Source organism: Microcebus murinus, chromosome 7 (assembly GCF_040939455.1).
Source record: "Microcebus murinus isolate Inina chromosome 7, M.murinus_Inina_mat1.0, whole genome shotgun sequence".
Taxonomy (NCBI): domain Eukaryota; kingdom Metazoa; phylum Chordata; class Mammalia; order Primates; family Cheirogaleidae; genus Microcebus; species Microcebus murinus.
Genome location: NC_134110.1, coordinates 55,408,652 through 55,429,939, shown reverse-complemented (window position 1 = coordinate 55,429,939; position 21,288 = coordinate 55,408,652). Strand labels below are relative to the sequence as shown.

General features: G+C 36.7%; 1 long non-coding RNA gene across 4 annotated transcripts in view; it reads right to left on the bottom strand.

Annotated features, from left to right (window-relative positions):
- LOC142871935 (uncharacterized) overlaps positions 1–21,288 on the bottom strand; it is a 117,670-nt gene that overhangs the window by 10,549 nt on the left and 85,833 nt on the right. For 2 of the 4 annotated variants that reach the window (XR_012920172.1, XR_012920173.1), the window contains exons 2-3: positions 7,802–7,869; positions 5,702–6,194 (exon numbers count right to left, since the gene is read on the bottom strand). The exons of 1 other annotated variant lie outside the window; for it this stretch is intronic. This is a non-coding gene — a long non-coding RNA (uncharacterized LOC142871935). Of the gene's footprint in view, positions 1–5,701; positions 6,195–7,801; positions 8,798–21,288 lie in introns of those variants that run through there. One more of the 4 variants, XR_012920171.1, reaches the window with a different exon arrangement.

The window sequence follows — 21,288 nt, the reverse complement described above, 5'->3', positions numbered from 1 at the left end:
CTCGAACTCCTGAGCTCAAATGACCCGCCCACCTCGGCCTCCCAGAGTGCTAGGATTACAGGTGTGAGCCAGGGCGCCTGGCCTGTCTTGAAAATTCTTGGCCTAAGTCACAAGTTTATTATGTGTATTTTCAAGTTATCTCAGGTGACGTTTTAACCAAAATTTTCACCACTGCATAATACAGGTATAGAGTGTCATTTTTCTAGCCTTATGAAGCATAAGGGCTCTTATTAACAGGCATAGTGCAAATACTACATATTTTAGTTTCATTGTTTTTTGTTACAGTAGCACTTTAATTCTAGGTACTAATTTCTTTATTAGTCAACTTCCGTTGTGGTGGCAACAAACAATCCCCAAATCTCAGCAATTTACAACAAACAGTTCTTTGTTGCTCATGTTACGGGGCTTTTCTGGGCTCAGCTTGTATCATGTGTCTTCACTATTTGAACTAAGCAGTCTGAGGAGTTGCCACTATTGATTGGAAACATGCTTTTCTGACTATGGAAGGCAGGAAGAAGAGGAGGAATGTCTAACCATGCAAGTACATTTAAAGCTTCTGCCCAGGTACACAGCAGAAGCACATATCTGCTTCAAAACCCATTTGTTAGAACAAACCACATGGCTACACTCAAAGTTAGTGGGAGAAGGAAGCATATGCTGACCACAGGACAGGAAGGAAAAGAATAACTATGAGCAAAAAATAAAATATACTGTAACAAACACTGAAAAGCAACTGTGTTCCTTCCAGTTCTAAAGATACTCTAGGCTGAGTGGGGTGGCTTACTCCTACAATCCTAGCACTTTGGGAGGCCAATGTGGGAGGACTGCTTGAGGCCAGGAGTTTAAGACCAGCCTGGGCAACATAGCAAGACCCTGTCTCTACAAAAAAAATTTAAAAATTATATGGCCATGGTGGTGAGTGCCTATAGTCCTAGCTACTCAGGAGTCTGAGGTGGGAGGATTGCCTGAGCCCAAGAGTTTGAGGTTGCAGTGAGCTATGATTAGGCCACTGCACTTCAGCCTGAGTGACAGAGTAAGACACTATCTCTTAAAAAAAAAAAATACCCTATAAGTAAAACAGTGTCTCTGATCTCAGAAAACTCAGGATTGTGGTGGAGAATTCAGCTAAGCAAAGAGGCAATTGCAATATAATATGAAACATATACAGGAACCTGTGCCACCTAACTTAGAACTGAGAAAGCAGGGAAAGCTTCCTGGAGGAAGTAGTAACTGAACTGAGACCTGAATGGTGAAGATGAATTGGACACGTAAAAGGTATTGAAGAACAGTGGGCAGAAAGATGATTCCCAGTAGCTCAGCATGAGCAAAACCTGAGGATAAGAGGGAGTGTGGCTAAGCCAAAAATATTTCAATACAGTTGCTGTGCAAAGACCAGCGCTGTCAAGTGCACAAAACAATGTTTAATATTTTGTATTCAGAAGATAAATGTTGGGTTTAAAGCCATGGAGTCATGAATCCCATAAATAGGCTCATGGTGGTGTACTACTATACACTGAAAACTGAAAAGGAAAACAAAACAAAACAAAACCCTGTGCCTTTCAGAGATAGAATATCCCAGAGAGCATGGTGATTTACACTTCTTACAGAGTCAGGGTGAAAAGCAGAGTGTTTTATTAAAATACCTTATGACCTGGCACTTTTCTCCAGCATGCATTGTGGGAGAAATCTTCAGTGTTGAAAATAGAGTTGAATGCTGTTAATGCAATTATTTTAGCATCAAGGGCAACCACTAGCACAAGAAAAATTGCCTTGAAGTGTATTAGTTTATATATCTGATCAGAAAACACAGTTACCATTCAACAATTAACTACATTAACTAGATTTTGGAAAAAACAGAAATTGAAATGCAGTTTTACTATATCACTTTTCAAGGGCATGGCTTTGTGTTTGGTCTAAGCAGAGTGAAGGAACTTCAGAACATCTGTGTTTTGTGTCTTAGCACAGTGCACTGTCCGGTAGAAGAGTCCAACACATTTACAACATGGATAGGCCTAACTGTCCCTTTGAAACGGGAAGCTGAGAAATGTTCACATGCTGATAACAAGCATAGAGAATAACACTCTGCGTGAGTTTGTACTCATTATACATGTATTTTGAAAGGACAAATCTTTTAAGCACCTATAAACTGCTTTCAAACAGGATCTAGCAAAATATGGCTTTGCAAAGTAGGCCCGGATTTGGAATTTTAAAATATTCACCTTTAAGATACTCTTCTCACTTGCCTTAAGTGCTTGTGTCATTCTGTTGCCCTATCTCTGTAAAGACTAGTTATATGAAAAAAATTTAAAAACAAAAACAAAAATTTAAAAAGCATCATCAGGAGAGATCAAATGTTGATATAGTATTAATATATAACATGTGATATTTCTGTCACCAAAAACATTGGACACATGATACATTTGCATCTCAACTTCCCATTGCATGTCACATCGTTGCTGGAATCTGCATCTCTGATCTTGTCCTAGGCAAAAGCACAGAAAAGGCAAAATGTGTCTTTGGTGCCTTCCATTCATCCAGAATCCCCTTGCTCTTGCTACCCTCTTCTTCTCCACCCTCTTATTAACCTATAGTTGTTAAACATTTAGTTGTTTAGCTAAACTTTGGACACTGTGCTAGTAAATGTATACATCATATAACTGAAAGGGCACCTTTCTTTCATCTTACAGATGAGGAAACTGAGATAACTCAAATGTTAATTTTCTCAAGCCTATAAAGCTGGTAAAGTGGTAGAAGCAAGATTTAAAACAGATCTTCCCCACTTTAAGAAAATCTGTAGTCTGACAACTCCACAACACAAAATTATGTTAGCATAATTTAAATTATGTTAGCATAACATAATTAATAGCATATTTAATAGCATAATTAATTAGCATAACATAATTTAAATGTTAGCATAATTAGCATAATTTAAATCTTTAACTAAAAAGAAAAGACTAAAGAATATCAGTGAGTTATATTAATAGCAGACATGTGCATGCAGGTTTTTATTTTTCCTATTTGAACACCCAGGATGTTGGTAATGGAGGGTAGTGTATTAATCCAATTTATATGAATTTTAAAGCCTCTGATACCAATGTAAACTTTCTACTTGTCCTCATTCATAATTTGTTTACCAGGCAAATTTTACTTATCTTTTGGTTTCTAGCTACATCTAAAGAGAACTCTTAGCCAGGTGCGGTAGCTCACACCTGTAATCATAGCACTCTGGGATGCTGAGGCGAGAGGATTGCTTGAGCTCAAGAGTTCAAGACCAACCCAAGCAAGAGCAAGACCCTGTCTCTACTAAAAAAATAAAATAATAAATAAAAAAATAAAAAGAACTCTTCCATACACTTCCTCACCCTCATTTACTTAGAGTTCATTTCTCTTTCTTTTGTGTTCCCAATACCCTTATTATTTCTCTCTCTATAACAGCTCTTACACATTACATTCTATTTTTTACATGTCAGTTACTTTCACCTTAACAATGTCCCAGGGTCTACAATGACTTACAGGTTTTTAATGAGAACATTTAATGGTGTCTGGCACTGATTAATTGCAGACTGAATAAATAAGTGTATAATTTCTATGTCTGTATTACATAATTGAAAATGGTTGCCAAAGGGTCAATTTAACTTAAAATGTGTGTCTGCAAAAGTTAAATCTTTACCTTACGAAACTGATTTTTCTAATTCATTCCTCTTTCTCTTTTACTTGCTCATTCACTCCTGCTTTCTCTTGCACTCTCACTCCTCACTTTTGCCTTTTTGTTCTCTCTTTCACAGTAAATCTGCCTCTTATCACTATTTCTCTCTGCTCAGGTTCATTAGGCAGACAGGTTTCTCATTGTGGCAGAGAAGATGGCCAATGGTACCAGGTTCAAATTTTCCAACCTTAGCTGAAAGAGAACTTGCTTTTCCTAGCATTAAGAATGTCATTACCCTGCTTTGGTATATCTTATCTTACTTTTTGCTGATAATATTCTAATATGAAGGAAAGTCAGAAGGAGAGACCTTAGCTATCTGGAACCCAATCTGTTACCTTCTTTGATATATTAGCTAGGTTTGCACTGTGATTATGCTATATAATAAACAACCTCCCCAAACCTCAGCCCCATTCTCTGAAGATTCTCTGAATCTCAGATTCTTTTGAATTCTCAAAATCTCTGATTTTGTTCCAAAATTGCTGCCAGCAGCTCATAAGGCTACATGCTTCCTCATTAATGTATTACATTTGTTCCTTCAACCTTTGATTTAGATAGAGTCTTAGGCTTCATTCTCATTGTGTTAAAGTAGGTCATGTTGCTCTCTGTGAACCAATTAGGAACCAGGTTAATGCTAATTAGTTTAGGCCTGAGCCATGTGCCATTCATAGAAATGAGGCAGAGTTGTATTTCTCTGAAGTATATGAGCTGCTCAGAGGGATGATGAGTAGAAATCAGGGTGCTAGAGCCACAAGATGGTGATAAAAGGCTACTAGAAGCAGCAAAGGTCCAACACAGAATATCATGCTTACATTTCAGATTTCTTTTTTTTTTTTTTTTTTTCGAGACAGAGTCTCACTTTGTTGCCTGGGCTAGAGTTCCATGGCATCAGCCTAGCTCACAGCAACCTCAAACTCCTGGGCTCAAGCTATCCTTCTGCGTCAGCCTCCCGAGTAGCTAGGACTGCAGACATGCGCCACCATGCCCAGCTAATTTTTTCTATATATTTTTAGTTGGCCAATTAATTTCTTTATATTTTTAGTAGAGACAGGGGTCTCACTCTTGCTCAGGCTGGTTTCGAACTCCTGACCTTGAGCAATCCTCCCGCTTCGGCCTCTCAGAGTGCTAGGATTACAAGCATGAGCCACCGTGCCCAGCCCATTTCAGATTTCTTGTTTCACTTCAAATTTGTGATTTAGCTTACTTTGGTCTTAGGAAGAAGGACCATGCAGCAGCCAACGTCTGAATTCTCTACTAGTAGACACCACAACTAAACTGAGACAACTTTCGGAGTAAAGGACAGGTAAAGAAGAGACACTTAGGGCTGATATTTTCCTTCTACAACCTGAGCTAATGATATAGAGCAGCTACTTGAATTTAAAATTTTTCCTTCCCTGGAAAGAATATAAGACATTCTGAATTAGAAATATCTGTGGGCACACCAGTCATTGTTCCAGTGAGCTCTAGGGGGAAAAGATAGTAAAATGTTGGTCAAAATAGTGGAGAAAGAGTTACCCAGAAAAAAATTTTTCTCGATTTAAAAAAAATATCAAAATATAAATGTAAAAAATAGAAAAAGGACAAATGTTAGATGATGTAGGACTTCTTTTAAAAAATCCAGTACATCTGAAATTTCTGATGTGATAAATACCTGAAGATGGTTAAGAAATAACTTTAGCAACGCTGAGGACAAGACTGTTGCTATTTCTGCGTCATACCTAGACAGTGTCTTGGACTCAGTGTTTATTCAGTGGGCTGCTATGACTTATGAATGAGGGATTTTCTATATACAATTCACTGTGGTTACAAAGCTCCTACCTCAAGCTTTTTCTGTATTTTTCTGCAAGGTGGTTTTTGGCTACCCTGAAAATTGAGGGTGTTCTTCAAAACTCTACTTGAAGCTATTCCCCTGGGGAAGGCCCATAGCTGTCTGCTTTTTTATATTCTAGAGATAAAATGAAATAATACATGAGATGTGATTGAAATAGTCCTGGGTACCTGGGAAGTGCAGGACCAGTTATCTTTATTGCTGCTGTTATTTTGTCCCATATACTTCAAATCATTTTTCTGTAAGTTCAAATTCTGTGTGCAAGTTGCTGTTCCAAGGATTGGGTGGCAGGAAAGTCCACCAACTTCTTTGATCTCAAAGGATAGATGAAGGAGGCGGCTGGTTTCTAATATCTTTGCTTTGACAGCCCTCAGAGCCACCAGATCCTCATGTGCAGTTGGGGCCGTTGGTAGCTTCTGGATAAAGAATGCTTGAACATCTTCAGAATGCCAACATATTTTCAGGCAATAGTATCCATGTGTCTCAAAGTGAAAATTAAATCCAAACTTCCTTCATCATCAAACACTTGCTGTTCCTCTTTGAAAACTTGGTGAATCTGGTGCTCATGATAACATGGGTTAGTGAGGATCAGTGCAAAAGGCCAAGTAACACATGTCTTCTTCCTACACTTTGGTGCTTTGTTTTCATGGTCCTAATAATTCCCTAACAGAAGAAAAACAAGCAGTGAAACAAAAAAGATATAAAAATGATGCTAACAAAGTACAGAGTCATTCCACAGTTACTGACAGAAGAAATGCTAGTTTACTGCAATACAACTTGTACTGATAATTGAACACTGATAATTAAATGACCATTTAGAGGCTTGCAGTTAGTACATTTTTACACTATGATTTATTTGAATACAAATTTTGTGGTATGCTTTAACTGCTTTACTGTATAAAAAGCAGCAAAAATAATTAACATTATTTTGAGGTTTATTTTATTTTTTAAGTACAGAAAATTTTTTGAAGATTTTGCTCAAAATATAAAATGGAAACTAGAAAAACAGTAATGGATGTTTTAAATTTAATTTTTTTAAATGTTTCAGATTAGATAAGGTTGGAATAGCAGAGGACATAGAGATAAGTAATCAAATATTTTGAAAGATCAGTCATCAGGATTTTAAATGGATTGAATGAGGAAGAGGAGTCAAGGATAATGCTAATGTTTTTAGTTTGAGCACCTGGAAAGATAAATTTACAATGAAATGAGAAAGACCATGAGCAGAGTAGGCTGGAGGTAGAAGTGTGGAGAAGAGGGGTTCAATTTGGGGTATAACAAGTTTTAACTTTGATTCTACTATCACAAATAGTTTAAGTATTCTCTCAGAAGTTTATTTTTTGATTAGTTCTATTGGTTTCCAGAGTATGATATTCTTAAACTCAAACTAAACTAACAAAGAGATTTTACATTTAATTAATAATCTGGCTTTTCATGCATTTCACTAGTACAATATATATATATTTTTTGCTATTATCTACTTTGAAAGTCAAAGACTTGAGTATGAACATAATGTGTAATAACTCCCAGTTGTTGTTATCAATACATGCTAAGCACTATGCCTGTTGCTTTCTTTACATGTTGTGTTACCTAATCACCACCAAACACTGTGAGGTGGTAGCATTATTTTCCCCTATTTCCCAGAAAAGGAAAATTGAGGATTTAAAAGGGCCTGGGGACACATAGTACTCAGCACAGCTAGTGAGGTCAGTTTGACTGAAAAGCCCATGCTAAAAATCTATTAAAATCCAATTTCATGTATCCGCTTATTCTTCATGAAAAATGATACTATTATTTTCATACATATATTCATAAACATTTCTAATTTTTATTTATATGTTAGCTTTTGTGAGCATATTTTTATTCAGTTTCATACTAAATAGAAGCAAATATTCAAATGTAAATCATAAAACAATATGTAACATAATTTAATATGACTGGCCCCACTTTAAGAATTGATTTGGCATTGGCGTAGTCAAGAATTAAATTGTCATCAGAATGTAGAGTAATAAAAATAAATACTTGAAAATATTACCGAGTAAGTTTAAAAAATGTCAATTATAGACACTAAATAACTTCTTTTTTGAAAATCGGGTATGAAATTAGTAAGTTTTTTTTTTAAAAAATGCTGAAAGTAAACACCATTCCAAAAGATGAGCTTGACTGATCACAGGTCCTCAATCTAAATATTAAAATATTAAGGTGGGAATCTTAGTTTTTAGGGATGAAGAACAATTGCTTGAATGAAGAAAAAGACGTAAATTAATTACCAATTGGCCTTGAAGAAAATGCCATCACTGGATTTTCCACAGAAAAGACTGGGTCTCTCAGGGTTCTCCTGCACAAAACAAGACCAGAAGAGGAACCTTGTGTCACCAAGAGCAAATATGGATTAATCATTAATGGCTGGTCCCTTGACAAATGCAGTTTCCTGTTTGGGATGTTGCACTCATGTTTTGAGTTTTGACTACTACCTTTAAGGCCAGAGACCATCATCCTTACATCATCAGGCCCTGTGGAAGATCCTGTGATATGCCATTCTTCTAGCATTTTCTTCAGAGAAAATCATGTTAAAAGGAGCATCAGTACTGTGCACTGAAGGTGCCAAAGGACCGCTTGGTGCTTCCAGTGGAAGGAAGGTCTCACTACACTGCCTTGGAGTTAGTGGGGGTTGTAAAGTGATTCTCTAAATAGAACGTTTGCTATAGAAAGACTTCATGTGTTGTACATATTTACAGGAGTTGCCTTTTCCCCCATATTTCCTGAGAGTATCTATGACAGGCAATCTATAATTAAAAGAAATATAGAAGCTACCCTGAAGAGAGAATACCCAGGTGCTGGGACAAGTTGTCTATATTCTAGGCACCCACGTGACTGAGTGGAGCTATGAAGGCTAACAGACTGGACTTGTGTTTCCATTTTTGACTCGTGCTGTCTCTGTGCTTATGGTGGCAAAATTGGTATGTCTAGGTGGGTTCTTTGAGTGTTTCCATCCTTGCTTATCACCTCTTTCATAAATAAAGCCTTTAATCAAAATCAACTATTGTGTTCTGTTCTTGGTAGCTTGTTGCCTCTTCTTTCCATTCTGACTGGATAAGTCCAGTGAGAGAAACTCCAAGGTGAGCCAAGAAAGGATGCTCCTCTCCCACTCCCACACTGCCAACTTGACAGGTTGAAGTAAAATTATCCTGTTCCACATTTTGAAAGGCTATTTGTTGAAAAGGGAAAACATGATTGTACAGTTGGCCTTTGTTTGAATAACATGAGTTTGAACTTCATGGGTCCACTTATATATGGATTTTTTTCAATAAAATTTCTACTGAGTGTGCCTGCTGATATTGCAAGGCCAAACCCTCCTCTTCCTTCTCCTCCTCCTCAGCCTACTTAATGAGAAGACAATGAGGATGAAGACCTTCAGGATGATCCATTTCCACTTAATAAACAGTAAGTATATTTTCTCTTCCTTATGATTTTCTTAATGACATTTTTCTCTGGCTTACTTTATTATAAATATTACAGCATAGACTATATATAACATAAAAAATGTGTGTTAATCAATTGTGTAAGGCTTCTGGTCAAGAGTAGGCTATTAGTAGTTAAGTTTTTGTGGAATTTTGACTACATGGGAAGTCAGTGCCCTTAACCCCAATGTTGTTCAATGATCAACGGTATTTTAACTCATTCCTATGCATCCATAAAGAGAGAATTATAGGAGTCTCTAAATTAAATCATTCGCAGCACCAATTAGCATTAATCAAGAAACCACCTTTATTTCTTAGGCTCTTGTGCCTAATCTCAGGCAAGATCAATTATGCACACTTCATGCTTTTTTCTGATGAGCTGAATCAGTCCTGAAGTCAGACTCTCCCTCTTCCTCAAATTAGTAACATCTGAAGTCAGTTCTTTCTTTTCTATAATCAATGGACCATCTTCCCTCCTTCCTCCATTTCTTGTTGATATTAACTGCTTTTCTAGCCAGAAATTACTTGGCATTTTATCTCTTCTTTGCTACTAGCTGTTTTCAAACTTGATTTTTCTTTTAAATTGGATGCCTTTGCAGAAGCACTCTTTCCTTAATTGTGAATTTATTCTAGAAACTTTATATTGAGATTTTTGGATTTTTTTTAAGCCTTATTTAAAATCAGATTCAAAGTAAAATAGTGACAAAAGGAAGAATCAGATCATGTCTCTTTGAAAATTTCTTTAGGAAGATCCACATCTTAGGGATGTGGCGAGCATTGTGGTGGGGGAAGGGATTACCTGTAACCCTTTTTAGGGAGAGGCAAAGATATACAATGTAACCAAAATGTCTAAAAAAAAAACCTGTTATCGGGAGGTGGGCAGATGGGGGAAGGGTGTATACTTACATATTGGGTGTGGTGCGTACCACTTGGGGTTTGGACATGCTGAAGCTCGGGCATGGCCGGGTGGGGTAAGGATGGCAAGGGCAATATATGTAACCCTAACAATATCTGTACTCCCATAATATGAGGACATAAAAGGAAAAATTATTAAAAAAAAAAAGAAATGCTCTCTTTTTTGACAGTCTCCCTCTGTTGCCTGGGCTAGAGTGCTATGGCATCAGCCTAGCTCACAGCAACCTCAAACTCCTGGGCTCAAGTGATCCTCCTGCCTTAGCCTCCTGAGTATCTGGGACTACAGGCACGTGCCACCATACCCGGCTAATTTTTCTATTTTTAGTAGAGATGGGATCTTGCTCTTGCTCAGGCTGGTCTCAAACTACTGAGCCCATGCAATCCTCCTGCCTCAGCCTCCCAGAGTGCTAGGATTACAGATGTGAGCCACGGTGCCCAGCCAAGAAATTCTTAATACCCTAAATTAGTGCTAACTAGCAGGCTAATAAAGTCCTTTGTTAATTTTTGGTTTTTTTGGTGTCTCACTGAATGTTAATGTAATATACCTTCACTTTATTCATTTAAGAAAAAGAAAAATTCCTGTGCATTCATTTAATGCATAGAATGCTGATTTCCCATTGGCTATCTTAGTTTGTGGTTCATTTCCCTTATTCTAATATTTGTTATTTCTATATGGATGAGTAACTATATTTTTCTATTCTTAATTTAAAAACAGATCATGAAAAAATGTTATGTGTTATGTCAATGCAACTAATTTTTAGATAGCTGGTGCCAGAAAAGCAACATTCATAATGTTGTCCTCTCTGGCTTTCCTTTTGAAATTGTGGTGGCAGGTAAATGATTTACTGCCAGCCTGGACTGAGACTTGAGCTTTGTAGAAAAGATTTATTGGCATCAACTGACCATAAAGCCCTAATCATCCTTGAAAAGACATTTGTCACTATAAGCCCTTATTTTCAGATGCCTGACACTTTCCATAGAACTATGCTTCAAGTGGAAAAGTGATTTGGGTTTCAGATCCTTTATTCCAGTGTTTCTTGATCATTTAAAAATCTATCATTTCTACGAAGTTTCTGGACACACTAGGGCAGTGTTTCTGGGACCCATCTCTAGGTTTCCATGAGAGGTAGAAACCACAAATGTACATTTCAAACAAGTATCTGAGGAGATTCTGCTGCAAGTAGAAGACTTTGAAAAACATTCTTTGGAAAAGGGGTATGGTGTTCTGTGTATAAATTCTAGCTCCACCCTTTTTATATATGTAATTTTGAATAAGTTATGTAGCCTCTCTGTCTCATTTGTTTCCTTATGTATATTTCCTTATGTATGCTCTAACTGGGCAAGTACACTTTCTGTTCATAAACAGTGAAGTTTAAAGAAAATAAAGTAGGGAAGTACCTAACAGTAAAAACAGGAAGCAGATCATGCCTCTTAATTCTATTCTTTTCCCTATAATTCATGACAACAAACACACAAACAAAATTACATGTGTATATACATATAGCTCTAGAAATAGTAAATTGATCTCTTGACCACAATGAGAAATAAGAACACAGCCTGGCAAACAGTCAAGGTTGGAGCCAGAAAAAGAGCCAATGTTTATAGAAAGATGGACAATCAAAGAGGCTCTGACTCGGTACACCAGTCAAAAGGAAGACTAAGGAGTTGAAAACATTCCTCAAGTATCAAGACATGCCCTCAGATTTGAACAAAGAGTTTGAAGTGCTTAATGCACTTAAGGTAGCCTGAAATAGCCCACTATTTGCCATATTCGTTAACTTGTCAAGACCCAGAGACTTTAAAAACTGTGCACAAATTAATTAGTCCATCGCTTATTCTTATCTGTGCCACAAATCAGAAAAGTTCAAAAGTCAACCTAATGCACTTGTGCATTTCAATTGATTCCAAATGTAGGATTATTAGAGCAGTTGCTTTTATAAAATAATTTATAGTGAGCATCCTTTCTAATGTAGACTTGTGAGATCTAACTAAGGTCACTTAGTTAAAATGTTTAAGTCCAGATTTTTATATGATTGCTGCATTCTGCTTCCTATTTGAAACTTACAGAAAATGTCCCTTTAGTCAGTCTTAGAGAAAATACAGTGACTAATGAAGTCAATCAAAAGAAAGAAACTACCAGGCAGTAATACATTTTATTATGTAGCTGTTATTTTCAGAATTACCCATTTTGATGATAGTCTAAGAATTACTGGTTATTTATTTTAAAATGAGATATATATTCAAGAAGAGTTGTGCCTTTTAGTCACTGTTTTACAAATGCCTAAAGAATATTTTGTGAGTTGTTACAAGTAAAAATAAAAATCTGGTAAATCTGTATTCTTAATATTCAAATCCTATTTAACCTAATAGATTTATTATGGAGATAGATACAAATGAGTTCAATTAATTTAAAATAGAAATTTTATGACATAGATATCTAGATCTTAACAAATAGATTTGCTTAAATATTTTGATATGGGACTTTTATTCTAATTATTTGGAATGGGTTATAAATTATTAGAAAATAGATATTCAAATGCTAGAGGTGAAAAACTTATGGAAAATTTTAAATGCCTATTTGATTATAGATGATTGAAATAAGCTTGTTCATTCAAACAATCAATAATCAATTAAACAACCATTATGTTTTTGGTTGCTACCTTATATATAGTAGGAAAATACAGAAGAACTCTTGCACAGAGTGCCAGGACTGCCACATTGCTCAGTTCCAGCAGGACGTTCCCATTGTGCACTATGAGGATGACACCCACTGGAATTAAGCAGGGTACACCTAGCCTGCACGTTGGCTCAGCAGCCCTGCAAGCCCTCTGTTCCCAACTAACCTACAATCCATCTGAGCAAGGGGAGGAAGCATGTCAGGGTTAGAGACAAGACTGAGATATAAAAAAAAAAAATAGTTCAATAAACCAAGGAAGTATAATATATGCAACATGACTAAGATATAGGCAGTGGGGGGAGTAAGAAGAAAACTCTAGGGAAAACTATAATTGTCACTAGGTGTGTGAAGGAGACATTCTCAAAGAGAAAGAAGACAAGAAAAAAGAGAACCAGAAAGAGAGGAGAAAAAAAATTAAGATGGCTTGTTCTCCAAACAGGGAAATGTAGTTTGTTTCTTTTCCCCACTTTAGATTATAATGAGAAGATTCTAAAATAACTTAGGTAGATAAACACATAGTTGAGGATATGCTCTGGATATCCTGTGGGCACTGAGAAGCTTAATGATTCATACCTGAGGCACTGGTAAAAATATAAATAAATAAATGATTCCAGAAGAGACTATGACCTTCAGCCATTTGATGAAATTAGGTTATACCCATCAGGGAAATTTCAGTATCAAACTAAAATTATTGACTTCATAGGTTAAATACCCCAGTGAGGAGAACACAGTTTTCTCCTATTATACTCTCACAACACAGCATAGAACACTTTTGGGACCTGATGCTTGTCTCCCCCCCCCCCCCTCCCACAGCAAACAATTCTCCAGTGGACACCAACTGGATGTTCTACAGTTGGATTCAATTCTGACACTATCTATGTGGAATTAGTGTCAGATCCCACAAGTGCTCCCACTTCAGAGGCCAACTATAAGTCTTGGCAGAATTCTGACTGACTGGCTATAAATCAAGGATTCCCACGCCCCCTTCCTTGGGTTCAATACTTTGCTAGAATGGCTTACCGGGAGTGCCACACTCCCAGTACTTCCACATGTCCAGCACCTGGAAGTTCATCAATTTTTGTTGTTCAAGAGTTTTTATAAAGCTCCATCCTCATTCCCCCCAACCTGCTATTTCCCATAGGTTTGTGAGTAGGGTTGAAAATTCCAACCCTCTAATCATTTGGTCTTTCTGGGTAAACACCCCCCTCCTGAGACTATCTAGGGACCCCACCCTAAGTCATCTTATTAGCATAAACTCAGGTGAGATCAAAAGGGCTCAGTATGAATAACAAAAGACACTACCATCACTCAAGAAATTCCAAGGGTTTGGGGGCTCTGTAATTGGAACCCTGGGGCAAAGGCCAAATATATACCATACCCAGGATATCCACCCTAGCAAGTTTAAGGTCCATGGTAACTAAGCTGGAATTTAACAAAGAACAGTTTCATATCCAACTTGTGCTACCCTGTAAGGGTGTGATCCTATTCCATATTTATAATGGGTTATAAATAAGCCACATAAATCATTAAAAAAAAACCCCAAACCATCCCCTTCCCAACCTGTTTAGAAACAAGGCAGTCCAACTGACTTCTCAGCTTTTCAAAAATTCATCACTTTTGTTGAAAAAAAAAATAGCCAACATAATTGTGGTGATGCCTAATAGAAGCTAAAAAACTATATGAACCCAGTGCCGTGTACTATCAGATTTCTTCTGCAAATGGATCTATGAACTCTGGTAGAACAGCCCTAAACAGGGATGAATCCTTACAACAAGCAAAAATTGACCAGAATTTAAGTAGTCCTTCTTTCAACACTTTACAGATCATATGTCATCTGTCTTTCTCTGGCCAGATGTAAGAAAATAAGAAAGAAAGAGCCACTGAATTTTATTTCCAAAAATTATCAATCAATTACCAAAATAAAAGAACTTGTTTTCAAACCACATTCTCTTTTGCTTTCTGGGGTTTCCTTTTCTATTGCTTAAATTGTCAGCACATATTTTTCTTCTAATTAAGTTATCATATGATTGGTAGGCCCAATGTTATTCCTAATTTATAAGAAGAGTTCTTGGAAGATGTCAATTTTATCAAATTCCAATTACCTCAAAACTCTAGTGTGCAAACCTTCCATTATTAAATAACCAACCCCCAACATACACTCACTCACTCATAGAGGTATAGAAGGTTTTTTTGTGTTTTTCTGGATCTCTAGGCATTTACAAAACCCACATATACACATAAAAGTTCAACAAAACATGTCAAGAAAAATATCTAAAAACTACTGGGTATGACCATTCTTTCATTCACTTGTTTATTCACTCTCTTACCTACCCAACAAATGTTTACTTGAATATAATAAAGTCCTTAAAAGCCCTAGCTTTATAGCCAAACTCACTGGATATGAGTCCTGGGTATTCCAGTTGTACACTGTGGGACCTTGGGCATGTCATAATTTCCTCATTGCTAAAATAGGGACATTCATAGTACCTATTTCACAGGATTGCTGTAAGAATTGAATACATTAATACATGTAAAATATGGACAGAAGCACTTGGCACATGTAAATGCTATCATCACATTATTATTAATAATAATATTATTATAGTCTTTATGGTTCATCAGTGTAAATCTTCTAAGGACAGAGACTAATTCTTTTGACAAACCTCCTCACCCTAATCAAGTTATCTTAAAGTTAGTTTTAGCTCTTAAATTATAGAGAATATGCCATACTGTGGGCAATTCCTTGCTCCTAAGAAGGACCTTGGTGAAATGAGAGGTGAATTTTATCAGGGTTTCAATTTATTGAGAGAATTCTCCCCATACAAAGCACATTCTGTAGCCTTGTGGCATGATGTTAATTTTATGCAATTCAGATTGCCATGAAACTCTAATGTGGAAACCTTCATATCAGAGGGTGAACTAAAACATTAACTTTCTGGGTTAAAGTTAGAAAAACAGAAAGCAGAATAAAAAATTACAGAGAAAAATGAGGACTGCATTTCTCATGCTAATTTATTTCTGCTAACCCTGATAACCATGCCCTAACATGGGATGGGAAAGGACACAGACAAGCAGGTGCTTCCCAACTCTCTCAAGAGCTGCTTTGGGACTCTACAAGATGACAATGCAATTATCTTTCTTTTCTTAGAGTACTTGTTCTCTTCTGTCTTTTTTCCAGTCTCTCTTTTTCTTCATTCTTCTTCTTTCCTCTGCTTTCAACACTAATTTCATTAAGGAGAACAGGGAAAACTTTTATTTTTAACTTTCCTTTTTCTGGGGTTGTTCTTTCTTCTGTGGTCCTTGTTTCCCTACTGTTACTTTTTCACATAATCCCTTATGTCTGATAAGCATCCACCATCAATTTCACAGTAGTAGCTTTTTGAGAGAGATAAAAAAACAACAACCCAGAAATCAGAAAGGGAAGGGTTCTGTAGCTCCCAAAGTGCTAACTGGCTGAGTTGATTGGTGAGGTTGGAGCTTGAGGAGGTGGGTAAAGTGTCTGAATCTGGGCAGTGTAAATCTTTGAGAATTGCAATTCATTGGAAATTGACTTCTTGTTGTAAAATGCCATTTTAAATACAAAATTTAATAGTATACTCGATGATCCCCATTCTACAACTTTTAAAATGACACTTTCAATTTATCTAGCCAGGCATTCTGGTGGTTCCAGGGAGAATGACATCCTCAAAGGATTAACATCTAAATGTGGCTGAAAGTCTTCCGTTGTGCCACTATCTGGACTTCTTTGGGGACTCTGGTACTTCTTAAAGTTATAGTCCCATTTAGCTCTTTCCACAAACCTTAGCTGGATATTGTCAAACCTAACCTCTTTTGGGTCATTGTTATCAGATCTAATCAGGGTTTCCCCAATGGGTCATTCCAGAATGATAAGAGAAACAAGAATTCCTCTGAGCAAAATTACTTTTATTGTACTTATAAAATCATTATTTTCATGAAAAGAGGAGGAGTGGAAGTAACTTGTATAATTTCTAGCTCCCAGGCACTGACCAACATGATGTGTCAATTGTGTTTGTTTTTAAGTGTCATGGTGAAGTTTTATGTCCTTGTAATTTAGGACTGATAGGCTCTTTCAATGATTTTTATATGCTATTTGAATTCTAGTCAAGTTTGTTGCCTCCACTATGCCAAAGCATTTGAAAGATTAAGAGATGAAGTGTTAGAGCTCAGTCATTTTCCAATGTAAATCTGAATGCCACAGGAGTGATGGAGCAAAACCGTCATCAGGAAGAATGAGGTATGGGTTAGATGAGGGGGTCTATATTGAGGCAAAGGAGTAAGAAAAATGCAGAAACCTTCCTATTCACAGAAAACTTCTAAGGTTCCCACATTTAGTAGAGTTAACAGCACATGTTGATGACCAAGTATGAAGGAGAATGAAGGACAATGTTACATGTTAAGACCAATGGCTTTTTATTTGAGGTTAACTCCAGGTAGTAAAGAAGAAACAATCCTTCTGTCACTTGATCTTTCCTAGCTTAAGTGGGCTTACAGTTAGCATGTCATTTAGCGGTGTCTAAGAAGAAAAAAGTTGCCTAAAACCCAAGGACACTATCCTATTTGCAAAGCAAAACAAAACAAAACAAAAGAAAACCCCTACTGAGTATGGCTTTTTCTATGTTAGCTTGGTAGAGCAATTTGCAAATCTCTTGGGAACACCACTAAAGTATTTGAAAATAAAATAACTAATTTCATTATTTCTTTATTAAAAAACACGCTCAATATCATATGGTAAAATGAAATTAAAATTAAATGGAGGATCAAATTGGTTTTAAGAGAATAAGATGATGGAAAAAATAAGATGAAGCAAGAAATCGGATCAGTACTCAGAACACATTTTAGAATTTGTACATATTTCCTGGAGCAGAGATGGATCTTTTTTGTTTACCCTGCCTTTTCTTTTAAACATCAGGTATTCAGAATTGGATCATTGAGTCATTTATGATCTACTTCTTCTGTGTTTAGGTATTTATGTGGTTATTTTTAATAATGGCAAGAGGAGTCATGAACCCACCACTCACAAGTGTTTGACAAAACAAGAGGCTCACATTTGATTCTAAGTTTGTATCAGCCAAAGAACAGAATTAGTAATATTAGTAAGAACAGATTTGCAATATTCATAAAATGATTTGCAATATTCATAAAACATGTACTATCTCTGACTCAGACTATGAAGAATTTTCTCCTCTTAGTCTCATAATGGGAACATTATGAAATACAAGAAACAAAGTATTCAACAACATCTCCAACAACAAATTTCATAGAGTTTTATCCACCTTGGCTCTGTTTGTTGCATAAAATGAGGTTAGGTTAGGCTAGCTCGTGTCTGAATATGAACATACATAAAATACAAACCGTATGCAGCTCACCCTGTAGTACAAAAAATATCCTGAACTGACATCTCCTGACTTTTTTTGAGTGAAAGATATATGCAAATTTCAGTAACATTTTAATGAGCATATCCCACCTGTGTGGACCCAGACCATCCCAGTTAATAACAAAAAAAAGCATGATTAGGGAGGAGGGGATGGGCATATGCATACATAATAAGTGTGATACGCACAGTCTGGGGGATGGACATGCTTGAAGCTCTGACTTGTGACGGGGGCGGGGGGGGGGCAAGGGCAATATATGTAACCTAACATTTGTACCCCCATAATATGCTGAAATAAAACAAATATATAATAGTTCAAATAAAGAAGACAATTGATGGAAAAAAAAAAGCATGATTACCAGTATGCCCAACATACACAATTAGTGAAAGACTGTAACTATGGAACACTTTCTTATATTTTTCTTGGTTTACCATTAAAATGCTGCTACTTCATATACTGAACAAATATTTAGAGTACCCACTCTGTGCTAGGCACTGCTCTAAGTGCTAATGATATAATAGTGAAACAATGACAAAATTTCCTGCCATAATGTTGTGAGTGAGGGGAAACAAGTTGTAGGTGAGCTTACAGAGAACAGACAGTATAGGGAACAGATAGTATAAAGCCTTGTAGGAGATGTTAGGGACTTTGAATTTTACTGTAAGCAAGATTTGTGGCCATTGGAAGGTTTTGAGCAGAGTGGCATAATCTTGTTGAAAGAGAATCAATTTCCAGTAAGGAAAGAAACTGGGAGATGAATTTAGTGAAATAATCCAGGACATATTAAGAATGAGAAAGAATGACTCCTCATCTCATTCTCCTAGATTGCTATTCCACACCTCATCCTCACTACTACAACTTCTAACACTTTTCCTTCTACACTCTTAGCTGATGATGACCTTATTTCCTATTTCACTGAGAAATCAACTTTTACCACAACTTCTATCCATTTATTCTGCTCATTTATTCTGCCTTTCTTCTGGCCACAACTGAGAAACTGTCCGTGCTTCCTCTATGTGTCCACTAGTCTCATTGTCTCTCAGTTACTCAAGGACATCACTCCAGAATATGCCTCTTCTCCCATTCCCATAAGCACACAAATATGCTAACACTTTTTGCCAATACTTTTTTTAAAAACCACCAGTTGCAGCCCTGTGTCCTCACATAGCAAAATCATACAAAGAATAATTAATTCCTCTCCTTTGTTCTGTCTTAAAATGCTCTAGTCAGGTTTTCACCCATACCACTTCACAAAAACTGCAGTTGAGAAATCAGCAATGACTTCCATGTTGCCAAATCTAATGCACAAATCTCAATTCTAAACTACTCAATCTATCAGCAGCTGGGGACAGATTTCATTGGACTCCTGGCCCAGCCACTGTTTTGGTTTCCCTTCTCTGTTTCCTTTCCTTTGCTGGTTTTTCCTTCTCTCTTACTAAATATGGGACTCAGTCCATGAACGTCTTTTATTCCTGACTGCACTATTCCTTTGGTGATCTCTTCTAGTCTCAGAGCTTTAAATACAATTTATAAAATAAAGACTCCAAAATTTATACTCTAGTTTTGAACTATCATATTCATTCTAGATTTATCTATCTTTAATTGGGTATCTAATAGTCTTCTCAAACATATCAAGCCCAGAGCTAACTCCTGATACTCCCTCCAAACCTGCTCCTCCTGCAATCCTTCCCGTCTTAGTAAATAGCAACTGAATTCTTTCAGTTACTCATGTCAAAACCTTGAAATTCTCGTTCACACATCCTGCATGCCACCTAACAGCAAATCCATTGGCTTTACTTTCAAAATGTCACCATTCTAAACATGTCTGGAGTCTGCATATGTTTCCAGTTCTCACTCTACCACTGCTACCACCCTCGTTTAATTCTCCATCATATTTTCGATCGATTAAGTAACAGCCACTTATCTGGTCTCACTGCTTCTAAGGTTTTCCTCTTTACAGTCCATTCTCAACCTAGTGGCCAGAATGATCCTGCTAAATCAGATAATTTCACGTCCTCTACTGAAAATTCTCCAGTGGCTTCCCATCTCACTTAGGGCAAAAGCTAAAGAACCCTCAATGGTTTAAAATGCCTGGCACAATCTGGCAACAATTAAAAAATCTGACAATATTGAGTATTGTGAAGTTGTGGAACACCAAGAGCCTCAATTTATTTTTTAATTTAATTTTAAATTTAATTTTATTTTTTAATTTGCTGGTGAAAATATAATTGGTATAATAATCACTTTGGAGAGCAATCTGTCAATATCTAAGGAAATTTGAAAATGCATTCTGATAGGAATTCTGCTGTTACACTCATAGCTAAAAAAACTCACCCACGTAGAGACAGTGATACAGACAATAATTTTTATAACAGAAAAAACTGAAAACTATCTAAACATCTATTTACAAGAGATAGATAAATAAATCTTGGTATGTTTATACAATGAAACACTACTTAGCAATAAAAATCATGAAACTAAAGCTATATTTACAGTATTAGTGTTTTATTAGTGTTTTACCAATACAGAGGGCCACACAGAAGTCTATCCATTAGTATCAGAGTTTTTTTTTTTGTTTGTTTTGTTTTTTTTTTTGAGACAGAGTCTCGCTTTGTTGCCCAGGCTAGAGTGAGTGCCGTGGCATCAGCCTAGCTCACAGCAACCTCAAACTCCTGGGCTCGAGTGATCCTTCTGCCTCAGCCTCCCGGGTAGCTGGGACTACAGGCATGCGCCACCATGCCCGGCTAATTTTTTATATATATATCAGTTGACCAATTAATTTCTTTCTATTTATAGTAGAGACGGGGTCTCGCTCTTGCTCAGGCTGGTTTTGAACTCCTGACCTTGAGCAATCCGCCCGCCTCGGCCTCCCAAGAGCTAGGATTACAGGCGTGAGCCACAGCGCCCGGCCAGTATCAGAGTTTTATTATTTTCTAAACTGGGCAGTGTGTTCATAGGTGTTCCTTACATTAGTCCTTACAGCCTCTGCATGTCCAAAATATATCATAATTTTTAAAGGCAATAAATGGGAAATTTGTAGAATGTAAAAACAGTTTAGAGGGAGAATTTGTTGAGGGTGGGGCATGAATGGAAGCAGGATGGACAGATACAGCGGTACCTTGGGGTTGAGAAACTTAATTTCCAACCCCTTCCTCTGCATTCCCACTGCATTTTTAGTGGGGAGAAGTGTTTAGGTTTTCATCTTCTCAGTAGCCTCCCATTTCAAAGTTTTTCTTCATTAGAACCTTGTTCCCATCAAGGTTTTAGTTTTTTTGTAGTCCTGAGGGGTTACAAAAATCTGATAATCAAAA